The sequence below is a fragment of the Acinonyx jubatus genome, chromosome F2, assembly GCF_027475565.1.
Source record: "Acinonyx jubatus isolate Ajub_Pintada_27869175 chromosome F2, VMU_Ajub_asm_v1.0, whole genome shotgun sequence".
Lineage (NCBI taxonomy): Eukaryota > Metazoa > Chordata > Mammalia > Carnivora > Felidae > Acinonyx > Acinonyx jubatus.
In genome coordinates, this window is record NC_069394.1 from 35,706,079 (window position 1) to 35,720,055 (window position 13,977).

The following is a 13,977-nucleotide window of genomic DNA, read 5'->3' on the forward strand; positions in this document are numbered from 1 at the left end:
ATGACAAAGATAGTCTGTGCCCAACCACATTAGGAGCTCCTTAATGCCTCTGGTAATAGGCAAACTAGCAGCCCTTGGGGGATTAGGGAGGATTCTGACCAAAAAACATATATATTTTGTTGATATGCTCAGTGATTCTTTTTGACGTGAGGCAGTACTTTTTTAATTAAAAAATTAATTAATTTTTAAAAAATTTAGGTGCTCAGTTGGTTAAGTGTCCAACTCCTGATTTTGGCTCAGGTCATGATCTCACGGTTTGTGAGTTCAAGCCCTGCATCAGGCTCTTTGCTGATGATGTGAAGCCTGCGTGGGATTCTCTCTCTCCCTCTCTCAAAAATAAATCAATAAACATTAAAAAATGTTTTTTAACTGAAATTTCACATAAAAATCGGGTTTCGGCTTCTTTTTAAAGAAACGGGTTTCGTTTTCTGCTCTTATGCGTTTAGCATAGATGAGGGAAAAACAACAACAAAACCCTTTAGACTGAAAGGGCCACCTATTTTAAGAAAACTGTGAGAGACTATTTCTCTGTGGAAATCAAGAATATTGCTATGTTTAATATATAAAGAATGACTGTATCTAAAGAACACAAATCAATATTTGTTATAAAAAACCATAAGGAGAATAAGGATAAATGAGACAATACAGGATGAAAACTTTGCCAAACTAAAAAAGAAGATAAACATTTCAGAAGTTCATTTTAACATGTGAATAAAGTGAATGAAGTTGCTGCAGTATGAGGTTATGGGGACAGCTGGGTGGCTCAGTGGGTTTAAGCATCCGACTTCAGCTCAGGTCATGATCTCAAGATCTGGTCCGTGGGTTTGAGCCCCGCGTCGGGCTCTGTGCTGACAGCTCAGAGCCTGGAGCCTGCTTCAGATTCTGCGTCTCCCGCTCTCTCTGCTCCTCCGCCTCTCATTCTCCCTCTCTCTCTCTCTCTCTCAAAAATAAATACACATTAAAAAAATGCGGTTATGAATTTGACATTAGGACATTTAAACCTTTTACCGATGTGAGCTTATAAAAGTACTTATTGAATGAAGCAAAATATATCTGCCCTAACCAGCAACTGGGAGAAACTGGAACTCAGCATGTGCAAAATGAGGAGGGAAAAATTAGAGGTATGGTCTTCTGGGCTTGCCAAAGGAGCCCCCAGTCAATTGCACTTTTTTCCCACACCTAGGTTCTGAACAAGGTGAGAAACAAAGTAAAGATTAAAGATGGAGGCCAAAAGGTCATTTTTATAATTGAGAGAGGCACATTAGAGGTCAGGGCTTAATGGGAGAACCACAGTGGGCCTGCAGCCTGAACTCCAGAGTGGCAGTCTCCTGGGGTCCCCGGCCTGCAGACGGACACCGGGAGAGCACAGGAAAGGCTGTGCTCCCTGGAAAGGCCGTGCTCCCTGCAGGCGGGCACTGTTCAAGACAACGAAAGAACACGAGCAGCCGAACGACATGTCCAGTTAATTTTCCAAAATTTTCACATCAGTTAAGCGACTCTAGAATTATCAGTGGTGTATTCGATTGACGAGTGCACAGGTGTGAACAGTACCCTCTAGTTAGCTGTGTTAATGAATGGCGTCAGCAAGGATTTGGATGGGACCAAAGAGTTCTTAGTCATGGCAACCATGACAGGAAAAGATTTGGTATTATATGCTGTGCAGTATAGGCTACAACTGATAAATTTCACTGTATGCCCTCTGATGGTGTCCTTGTGAAGGACTGTGTGAATGTCAGACTTGCTTTAAATCTTTTTTTTTTTTAATTAATTAATTAATTTATTTTGAGAGAGAGAAGGAGATCAAGCAGGGGAGGGGCAGAGAGAGAGGGAGAGAGAAAGAACTCCAAACAGGCTCTGCCCTGTCAGTGTAGAGCCCCATGCGGGGCTTGAACTCTCAAACCATGAGATTGTGACCTGAGCTGAAACCAAGAACTGGATGCTTAACCAACTGAGCCACCAAGGCAGTTTTATTTTTGAGAGAGAGAGAGGGAGAGAGAGAGAAGGAGACAGAGGATCCGAAGCAGCCTCTGTGCTGAAAGCAGAGAGCCGATGCGGGGCTTAAACTTATGGTGAGATCATGACCTGAGCCAGAGTCAGACGCTTAACTAACTGAGCCACCCCAGGCACTCCAGACTTGCTTCAAATCTTAATCTGTGGTGGTAATCTATTTATGTTCATGGAACATAGAAATGGAAGCTATTGAACAGCAGAACGCAGCAATGAAAGCAAAATATGCCAATGCTGAAGTATCTAATTCTGCAAGTATCTTAGGAGTGGTTACCCTAAATGTAAAAACATAAGCCTACATTTAAAAATAGTTGTCTTCCACGATGAAACAGAATTCAACTAATCCCACTTGGAGGATTCAGTGGAGTGACACAACATGAAATCCAAGACCGACAGTAGCATTTCGGGATGTAAGGAAAGGTGAACGTTCTGTGAGTCTGACAAAAGAGGGGTGAAATAATACCTACCATGTACAGACAGCCTTATAGGGTCTCTTCTCACCCTAGAGAGTGTCTTTCTATAGGTTGGGTTTCCACAGCACTTGAAATTCATGCTTGTACTAGTTAGGACTCTGAGTTGCAAGTACTTGAGCTGGTCATGCAAGTGAGAATACATTATTGGGATCCAGGGGTCGCACGGAATCCAAAGACAGAAGTGCATGTAGGTCTCAAAAAGGGTCTGTGGCCTGTAGCTGGGTGGCCTCTCACCGCCTCTCATCTTGGTTTCTCACTGATGGTCCCGCCATTCTTCTTTCTCGGCAAACTACCTTGCTGTGTTACTCATGCACTCCATGGGCAGAAGATGGTTTCCTATTCCATTCAAGTGTTTATGATTGACCCACATGGAGGAAACCCACTAACTCCGTGTCTCAACCTTTCTCTCTGTCCTTCTCTCCTTCTCGCTCCTCCCCTCCCACACCTGTTTCCCTTCCCCATTCTAAGTTCCTGGGAGAGAAATATGATTGGCCTAGGTTGGATGAGGGGTTTAGCTTGCGGCAGGCAGCGTGCAGGAGAAATAGCTACCACTCCCTGCCCCAATCCCACTGCCACCAATTTAGAAGGACAAGGCTTATAATCCAATAGGTGTCCACTACAACAGGGTATGGTGAGTTTGTGGGATTCTTCTCCTGGCTAAGCACATACACACACATGCACCACGGGTTCAAAGCAAAGCATTGAATCTTACTCCTTTTACTGCTTTCTACTCCTAGCTCAGTGGCCTAGATGTTAGTGGAAGGAATATATGTGGTAAACTGAATATGTATTTGTTGTATGATTGACTGTAAAATGAACAGACCCTGCTTCCAGGGCAAAACACACATATTTGGGTGTATATGTATACACACATACATACAACATATATGCATGCGTGTGCGTGCACACACACACACATACACACACTGAATGAATTATGTCCCTCAGGATTCAGTCAGAAGAAATTGGTTTGGGATACTTTAGCCAGAAACAGATTTCAGTGGAAACATATGGACAGCTAACAGAATCAAGAAGAAATCCAAATATTCAGGCTCAGGAGGGACAGGAACTGAGACTGCTCTCAGGTTCTGAGTCAGCAGGAATGAGTTAATGGTCTGCTCAGGGTGCTGCTGGCACACCGTTTTCTGCCCCTTAGCCCAAGATTCAGATCCCAGAGAAGGCATCTAACCGGCCTACCTCGGGACGGATGGCCTCCTGCCTGCTTGCTCTAGCACTTTGACTGATAGACCCACCAAATGGCATCCACTGGGACAAGGGTAGGGGTCCCCACGGCAACAGTGGGAAGAGGGGTACGGTCCAGATAGGCAAAGACAACAGAGGTCACTGCCAGAGCCCCTCGTACTATCTTGGCAGTGATGCCTCTGGGGAGGCGCAAATGGAAAATGAGCCGGCTGCTGCCTAGTCCATTCATTTGGTCTGCCAGAAAGTCTCTGGAAAGCCTCCTCCTGCCTCAGCACCTAGCTGGGACTCCATCCAGGAACGTCACCTGACCATGCTCCCTTTTCTCCAACCTTCTTAAACAGAGTAGATCTGGGTAGGAGTCTGGACCAACACAGCTTTGGTGGAGTTTGACTCACCCCTAACCATTCTGGGGGCACTTTCTAAATTATGAAAACCAAAAGAAACAGCAATGAGGGGAAGAAGGGGGCCCTTTCCCTGGGGCGGCACGGGAAAACTTGAGCTGGGATTGAGATAAAGCTTTGGATAATTTAAACTGTTATCCAACTGCAGGATCTGGGGCAAATCCTCAAGAGTGTATGGAACTAGCAGATGTCCTTGAGAGAGCCTCTCCAGTCTTCTAGATACAGAGTTTTCCAGCCAGGTGATTTTATCTCATAGGTAGGGAAGCTGAAGCCTATTAATTTCCAGATCGTGGTTTATTGGACTGAAGTGATTGGCCCAGCCTCAGTCTGCCCACAGCTGTTCTAGAACATAGAATACAGTGCCTGGGAAGAGCTCCATCTCAAACTGAAGTCAAGGCAACCTGAGCGCAGAATCCCTTCTATTTAAAAACACAAAACAAAAAAACAAAACTCCTGCCTCTGTGGAGTCTTTCCAAAACATTCGATCTGGTTTGCATAGAGACTCTCTTTGTTTTCTTACTCGTATTTCCCTAATTTATGTAATGTTCAAGTAAATCACTTCCGTTACAAGGGGCATAAATAGGTCTGCTGACAAACACAACTGAGCCCTGGCATGCTTGCCCTCAACTGAGAGGGCCGGAGCCTCTTGGAAAGGAGCCCCCAGCTGTGATGGGCTTCCTGCCTGTTACACAGAAATACTGACAACAGTTGATTCCAGTTGGTAGGTTTATGGATAATTTTTTTTAAATTTTTTTTTAACGTTTATTTATTTTTGAGACAGAGACAGAGCATGAACGGGGGGGAGGGGGCAGAGAGAGGGAGACACAGAATCTGAAACAGGCTTCAGGCTCTGAGCTGTCAGCACAGAGCCCGACGCGGGGCTTGAACTCACGGACCACGAGATCATGACCTCAGCCGAAGTCGGCCGCTTAACCGACTGAGCCACCCAGGCGCCCCTATGGATAATTTTTTTAGGTACTATTTTATAGTTTCTAAAATTTTTGTGGGCTTATATTATTTCTTATAACCAAAGAAATATGGGTCTTTATTTTATTTTTATTTTGAGAGAGAGAGAGACAGAGAGAGTGTGCACAAGCCGGAGAGAGGGGCACAGAGGGAGAGAGAATCTTAAGCCAACTGAACCACCCAGACACCCCAAGAAATACAGATTTTTAAAGGCTTGTTTACACATTCTTCAGTCTCCATATTTTTCAATATTTGTTAGGAATATAACAGAGATCATCTTCAAGGATTTTGTGGATAAAGAGATAAAGATCTTTAAAAAGATACAAACATCAGGGCATCTGGGTGGCTCACCTAATTCAAAGTTGGAGTCTTGATTTCAACTCAGGTCATAAACTCACGGTTCGTGAGATGGACCCCATATTGGGCTCTGCTCTGACAGCAAAGAGCCTGCTTCGGGTTCTCTTTCTCCCTCTCTCTCTGCTCCTCCCTGTGCTCGCTCACTCTCTATCAAAATAAGTGAACTTTTTTTTGTAAAAAAGGAAAAAAATATCTTTTTTTTTTAAATGGTAAATAGAAGAGAGGTTTCATAGATTTGTGGAGGACATTAGGGTTTACCCTACTTTAAGCAAGCCCCTCTCTATAAATGGTAATTGAGGTGAGAACCAACCATTATAAAAACCCCTTAAATGGGCCAATGAAGATAGTATTTTTTAAAGTTACCTTATATAGCATCATATATTTTTTACTTCCTAATTTTTTTACCACAAAGTTATGGAATTCATTTCAGTAATCACTGTGGAAAGAAAGAATACAATAATCACTTATAATCTTAACCACCTAACTGTTGGCATTTTTGTGACGAGTTATTTTCTGCTGTAGAACTTCAAGCCATTTAATAAGTCTTGGCCTATTTTTAGCCTCAGAACAACATGCAAAACAGGCCAGGGAGATGTTCTTGTTCTCATAAGTGAGGCGTGGCGTCCACTTCCGACTGCTCTTGGCCAGAGGTTTCTCCAGAGACAAGCTGGCTGTGTCACATGAGGGACACCTGTACCCTGGGGACCATTAGCACATTCCCCAGAGGTAAGTCCATTCTCACAAACTAGACTAAGATCACTAAGGGCCACGAGGAAAGATTAAAGTCACTTGTTTCAATGATTTTTGTTTCTTTTTGTAAGTCCTTTGTTTCATCTCATCTCTCAGAAATTTTATATCGATTACTTTAAGTTTTTGCACCTGAATTTGAGGTAATCATGTGAAATATTTAATCTGCCAAGTGGGATCCTTTTTGTAATGACCCGAATACCCATGTAGCTAAAATTTAACATGAATTTTTTAAGTTGTTTACCTTTCTGTGGAAATACAAAGCAGTTGGAAATAGGCCAAATAGCCCCCCACCCAACCTCTTTAATTATAACAAAAACTCTGGAATTTTTTTTTTGTTCTATAACATTTTCTGAAACTATTGTCAAACCGCAGAATAATTATTTTCATTGGGATAACTTTCCGGCACTTTTGTGTGTTTGAGCCCAGAGAATCCAAACAAAACCTTGTTTACTTTTTCCACACTTCAGGAACCGGAGTAAATTCAGTCCAAAGAACCCTAAGGGAAAGGGGGGACGGGGGAAAGTAAAAGAAAAAAAGCCTATTCATTGTGCACAACTGAAATTAGCAAAAAAGGCTTTATTTACACTGGACATTATCATCCTAATTAAAAGGGCAAAGCAATACATCCATAATGATAGGTAATTGTCCTTGAGAGTACTATTAATGAGATTTGATCATTGAAAGCTTACGTGGGGTCATTGAGATGTTAATGGAGTCAAATTCTTTGAGCAGCCTAATTTTTGCCGAAGGAGCATTCCCTTTGGGCAGAGTGCATTTTTCTGGGCATCCCCCTTGACAAAGCCTTGCCTGGGTTCAAAGTGGTACTGTTTTTTCTTGGGTGCTTTTCTCTTGGTTAGATTAGCTTCCGGGAGAAAGGCCGGCAGTGTTGCCCTGCTCTGGGTTGTGGCTGGTGGCTGCGGTCGGTCAGTCTGCCCAGGTGGGCAACGGGCCAGCCAGCCTGCCTCTGTTTGCTGTTACACCTGCCATGCCCCTGTTCCCACCTGTTGGCTCCTAGTGTGGGACACTGCTTTTGGGCTCTGGTTTTCTACCTCAGTGAGCATTCAACAGTCTGTTTTGATGCCTTGCTATTAGAACCTGGTTTTACAAAGCAAGGGATGGACTTGCCTTTCTGGGAAGTCAAGGAAAATAGTGTGATTCAAGCTTCCGCTGGGACGTTACTTCTATTACTGTTTTAAATCAAGGCTGGTCTTCTCCCTTCCGTGCGATGTTAGACCACACACAGCTGCTGCTCGTTAACCATTTTTGATTCTAAAACTGTTAATTTTATGTGATTGAGGTTAATAGCTGAACTCCGTGGAGCACAACGAGGCGAATTATGGCAAAGGAAGAGAAAACTGACGTTTAAAACTAAAGTCACACTATGTGCTAGACATGATAACCCACTCATACCTCGAATTATCCCTAGAACGCAAGCTATGTGAGGGCAAGGGGCGTACTTGCCTTGTTCACAATCACCTCCCTATTTCCAGAGATTTTCACTAGGTGGTGGCATAAAATGGACTAGGACATCAATAACAGCTTGCAGGGTGCATGTGAATGTGAGCTGTCTTAGATATACGTGACATACAGGAAAAGTGATCAGCAAGGTGCCCCGCATATCTCCATACACACTAGGATGGAGAAATTGACAGAGAGGAAATAATGTGCCTGAGGATAAACCGCTCAGCAGTGAAGGCGAATTCGAGCATTTTGGTTAAATCCCAAGTCCACGTTATTTCCATCATGCTCATGCAGTTGTATTTCATCGAAGTTCCAGTCTTGTAGCTCTTTCTGTTCTGCTCCCCACAATCCTCCAGCCTCCATCCCTGAGTCTTAATCATGTTACCAGTGAAGTCTCTGGCTCTACCGTGGGTTTACTGTGTGACCTTGGAAAAGTTATCTTCCCTCTCTGAACCTTAGTTTCTTTATCTGTGTAAAAGGGAAGTAATAATGCTGACCTCACTGGGTAGTTACAGGATTTAAAATGAGGGTGTTTGTGAGAGACTTGGCTCACTTTAAAATTTTAATAAATAGCGATTCTCTGCCCTCCTCCTAGGGATTAGAGAAAGCAAATTCACTTTGCTTAAATGCATATAAAAAGGTTTCAGACAGTTTCTCAACAATGAGGATCTTTGTCAGTGAATATGCAAACCTGAAATAAAGAAAGTTAAGAAACCTTGGCTAGCAGTATCCCTATCTGTCCTTATGATCAGCCTCATCAAGAAGGCTTTCCTCCTTGGAAAAAAGCAGAGGATCCAATTTGAGACACTCAGTCTCTTGATGGAAGTGAACCCCCTCCTTCCCTGACTCCAGCCCATGCTGGGCACCAAAGGATCTTAGAGTGGAAAGCCCTCCCTCCCGGTGTTCCCTTTGTCATTAGCATATGGGCCAAAACTTAAAAGGAAAGGTTGAGGGGGTGGGGAAAGGGGGATGGGGAAAGACAGTGTTGCAGTTCAGTCTTTCTGCGTGCTATGAAATGTGCAAAAAAGAAGACAACTCGTAAAAATTCACAGGTTTCAGAATTCAAAGCAAGACCACTGGTGTGTTACTGTGTTCGCTTTAATGACGTCGTCAGATCCCAGGTAAATTGACCACAGGTACGACTCGCCGAGACATTTAATGTTCATAGCACACACTTTGCATTTCAGTGACAAATGTAAGAAACAGTTTCAGCTATTTTTCCATTTGTAATTGTTTTCTTTGGACCCTGATGCTTTGGTCATTGTTCATCATGGCTCATCAAAGAGCTTTTATTAACTCAAGTCTTCAGGTTAATTCTGCCTTAGAAAAGGAGTTGGATTTCAACGTGCTGCCTTGAGTCTAGGGATTGGCCTGATCCTGTGCCTCTCCTTACTGCAAGATGCTTGGGGACGCCGCGAGGGCCCTGCATCGTGTTGCCCAGGGGCGCACATTCTGTTTTCCCTCTCATGTAACCCAAGGCAAACATCTCAAATGGACCATTTAACCCCACTCCCCACTTTCCTTCACCTCCGTTTGATCTCAGCCTTTAAAAAAAAAAATGGACTCATTCAAATTGACTTATTCAAACTGACAAAATGCAGTTTTCTGTAACTACCCCTGAAAACACCATAGGAATGGTCTTTATCACTGTGCAGGATCAAAAAGGAGAAGCAAAGTGATTCAAACAACTGTTTGTTTATGTTGTGCAGGAGGGAGTGGGGGGCAGGCTTGAGAGATGGCATTCTGTTTCCTTTCCACTTCTTTCCTCTGGTCCTGTACATTAGCCCATGCCCTCGGGGCCAGCAGGCCAATTTTCTTCTGTTGGGAGAGACTGCCTGTCCTTCATTTGGCCCACACTTTCCTTTTTTTTCTTTTAATTTATTTTTATTTTTTTTTTAAATAACTGACTGTCTAGATCTCAGCCTGATTTTAGCTTTGAGGCCAGATGGTTAGTCTGGGACCCTTAGGCCTTTGCATGCCAAGAGAGGGAAAGTCTAAGGCTGAGATACGTGTGGATGTCGGATAGGTCTGCTGAAACCTTTCTGGATTAGACAAACACAAGCCAGTTTACTTGCAAAAGCTTGTGTTTGCTCCGGCACTTACCTTCTTTAACTTAATGTCATGTTTATATGAAATACCTGGAAGTAGTTACATGCTATGTGAATGGTTCTTTTATTTATTATTATTATTATTATTATTATTATTATTATTATTATTATTATTTTAAGTAGGCTCCACGCAGGGCTGTAACCCACCACCCTGAGGTGGAGACCTGAGCTGAGATCAAGAGTCAGATGCTTAACCTACTGAGCCACCCACGCGCCCGAGTAGTTCTTAATTCACAGAAAGAATTCAGGACACCAGCAGCCATTCTGGCTTTGCTTTCCTAAGATGCCCCAACCCTGTTCCACTGTCACCAGTTGGGTTATTAACTAGAGTGTTGGCATTCCAAGAGGCAAGAATATATCAAATACTGGCAAAGCGAGTGCTTTTCAACCTTCACTACGCACTGCATTCCCCTGGGTGATTAAAAAAAATGCAGTTGTCCAAGCTTTGCCCTAGAGATTCTGATTCAACGTTTTTTAACGTTCTTCGGGTGATTTTAATGAGCAGCCAGGGTTTAGAACCCTTGGGCAAGGCTCTCTCTTTTCCCAGAAATATCCAGAATTATTTTATAAGGATCTAGCAAATGAATTTGTGGTTTGGTGGTCTCTAACTACTGAAACTAGAGCTATATATTGTGCCTTATGTAATTAACTCTTCTATCATTAACACTAGTGGACACTCTAGACTCCAGTCTTTTCAAATGGAAGACGGAGGTTTGTTTATAGGATTCCAAACAGTACTTGGTAGCACCAAATCTTTTCTTTTTTTAATTTTTTTAAAATGTTTTTATTTATTTTTGAGACAGAGAGACAGAGCATGAGCAGGGGAGGGGCAGAGAGAGACGGAGACGCAGAATCCGAAGCAGGCTCCAGCCTCTCAGCTGTCAGCACAGAGCCCGACGCGGGGCTCGAACTCACGGACTGTGAGATCATGACCTGAGCCGAAGTCGGACGCTCAACCGACTGAGCCATCCAGGCGCCCGGGTATCCCCAAATCTTAAAGCTGACTCCCTCAAAAGGCTGGTTATGTGGGGTGGTGAAAAAAAAAAAAAAAGAAAGAAAGAAAGAAAGGACTTAATGGAACCTAGCCTCTTGTGACATTGGATAGATTCCTTAAAGATTCTGCCTCAGTTTCCTTATCTATAAAATGGAGTCAATAAGAGTAGCTGTATTACAATTTTTGAGATTGAATGAGTTAATCCACATAAAGTACTTTGAATACTTTTTGGCTATAGCAAGCGCTCAGTCAATAACTGTTGTTATTATAACTCCAAGACTCCTTCCTTTGACCCAAGCTCATTTGACTGCAACTAAAATCCTCTCCCTGCCTTCAGGTTCTACTCTCTCATTAGCTGAATGAAATTCATATCAAGAAGGAGAGCAAGCCTAGCTGGAACTGTGAAGGCATGTCTATTGCTGGAACCCTGTGAGAAAATATTACTTAAAAGGGACAAAGTCTAGGGGCGCCTGGGTGGCTTAGTTGGTTAAGCATATGACTCTTGATGTTGGCTCAGGTTACGATATCATGGTTTGTGAGATCAAGCCCCTTGTTGGGCTCTGTGCTGATAGCACTGGGCCTGCTTGGAATTCTCTCTCTCTCTTTCTGCTCCTCCTCTATTCATGCTGCTCTCGCTCTCTCTCTCAAAATTAATAAACTTTCAAAAGGGGGGGGCAAAGTCTCCATGTTTGAGAGTAGTCATGCCCCTACACAGAATAGTAGGGGCCGCCATAAGCTGTTTGCTCAATAGGGAGACCAATTTAGGGACTCCCATCAGAGCAGTGTCCTGAGATTTTGATTTTGTTCTAGGAAGGCTCCTCTTTCCTCAGGAAAGACTCAAGCATTCTCTCCAAAATCACAGAGTAGGGTCATCCTAGATTTTGCCACACACCCCTGGGGGCAGTGCTTCTGAAATACTGTGAGAGATGCAGGGAATGTTCTGGGGATTCTGCTCCCATAAAATAGAGCATATTTTCTAGTACAGTGCACATCCTAGTTCCTCCACTGCTCAACTTTTTCCTGTCTAGGATTATAATCCCGAACGTCGCTATGATCCTGAAAGAGAACAGCTATTTATACAAGCATGATATAAGTTCTCTCCTACCACATCTGTTGTAGCCTTGGGTTGTTCTTAAGCAATCAGACAAAGTAGGTCCAGTGCTTGGCAGAGTAATCCTTTCTTCAAATGAGTCAAAATAGGACACTTGTTGACTTGTGCTGAAGACAAAGTAGGAGGCAATGATTTGATTTACTCAGGATTTCTCAGCTCATATCATGACAAGTTTCTCTTCATTAGGTTTCCTATTGCCTTTCAAATACAAGTTGACATGCAGGCATTTGATGCGGTGGGTCAGAGGCCCCAGGGAGTGGACAGGACACTTGGTTTCCAGTCTTGCCTTTGTGTTGACCAGACCATCAGCTTTTAAAGCTTCAGTCTCTGTGGCTGTTGTAAAGGATGAGTAGGGGTCTGAGGGCCCTATCCATAGCAAAAAGTCTGTTTAAATCCAAAAGTCTGTTTGTAGGTGGCTTTTAGTCAATCTAGCTAATTGTTTGTCTATTTTGCTGATTCTTTTCAAAGAACCAGCTTTTAGTTTCATTGATTTCTTTCCTGTGGTTTTTCTAGCCTCTATTTCTTTAAATTTTCACTTTAATTAGTTAATTAATTAATTACTATTTGGGGGTGCCCGGGTGGCTTAGTTGGTTAAGTGCCCGACTTGGGCTCAGGTCATGATCTCACAATTCGTGGGTTCGAGCCCAGCATCGGGCTCTGTGTGGACAGCTCAGAGCTGGAGCCCGCTTCAAATTCTGTGTCTCCTTCTCTCTGCTCCTGCCCTGCTCATGCTCTGTCTCTGTCTCTCAAAAATAAAAATTAAAAAAAAGTTTAAAAATAATGATTTTTATTTATTTTTTATTTTAGAGAAGTCTGTGCCTTTATTGGTGGAACAGCCTGTGGGGGTGCCTAGGTGGCTCAGTCAGGTAATTGTCCGACTCTTGGTTTTGGCTCAGGTCCTGATTTCATGGTTTGTGAGTTGGAGCCCCACATCGGGCTCCATGCTGACAGTGCAGAGCCTGCTTGGGATTCTCTCTCTCCCACTCGCCCTGCCCCTCCCCCTCTTGATCTCTCTGTCTCTCTCTCAAAATAAATGAAATTAAGAAGATAGAAAAAATTTATTGGTGAAACAGGCTCCTTGAGAGGGATAAAGCTGAGAAGTAGGTGGCCCCGACGACGGGTCGGCCAGGCCTCACAGGCTTGTGGATGATGGAGAACTCATCCGTGTAGTGGCCAATCGTCTGGGACTTGATTTCTACCTAGTTGAGGATCTTGCCATTGTAGACATCCACCATGCTGCCCACCATCTTGGGCAGGATGGAACATGCATCTTAACCACCTCCAGCTTCCCTGTGTGGGAAGCCTCTTTCTTGACCTTGCACGGGAGCTCCAGTAGGGAGTGCTGCGTCCTCCACAGACCTGGGCTGAGCCTCGTGTCTTTTGGGCACCGCATCAACTGCTTGTAGGACGTGTCCAGCAGCTGGTTCAGGTCTGCCCGGGGGAGGTGAGCTTGAGGAAGGTGCGTTTCTCCTGCTCCACTTGTGCCATCTTGTCGGCTCTTCCTAAATTCCCATTTTAATCGCTATTTCCCTCCTTCTGCTCATTTTAGGTTTAGTTTATTCCTTTTGCAGTATCTCAGGATGGAAGATCAGGTTATTGGTTTGAGATCTTTCTCCTTAATATAAGCAGCCACAGCTATGAATTTCCCTTTAAGCACCGTGATAGCTGAGTTCTATACATTTTGATACGTTGTGTGCTCATTTTCATTCACCTCAAATTATTTTTTTTTAAGTTTTACTTATTTCAGTAATCTCTACACCTGTCGTGGGACTGGAACTCACGACCCCGAGATGAAGAGTTGCACGCTCCTCCAATGGAGCCAGCCAGGCACCCCACCTGAAAGCATTTTTTTGATTTCCCTTTTGATTTCTTCTTTGATCCATTGGTTATATAGAAGTGTAGTGTTTAATTTCCACATATTTGTGAGTTTCCCCAATTTTTTCCTGCTATTGATTTCTAATTTCATTCCATCGTGATCAGAGAACATACTTTGTGTTGTTTCTCTCCTTTTTAATTTATTGAGATTCGTTTTGTGGCTGCCATGAGAAAACACCATAGACTGGGTAGATTGAACTACAGAAATTTCTTTTCTCACCATTCTGGAAGCTGTGAAGTCCAAGGTCAAAGTGCCAGCCCATTTGGCTTT

General features: G+C 43.4%; 1 pseudogene; it reads right to left on the reverse strand.

Moving 5' to 3' along the window:
• Nucleotides 1–1,268: 1,268 nt before the first annotated feature.
• Nucleotides 1,269–13,319, reverse strand: LOC113600493 (40S ribosomal protein S15-like; annotated as a pseudogene).
• Nucleotides 13,320–13,977: the final 658 nt, after the last annotated feature.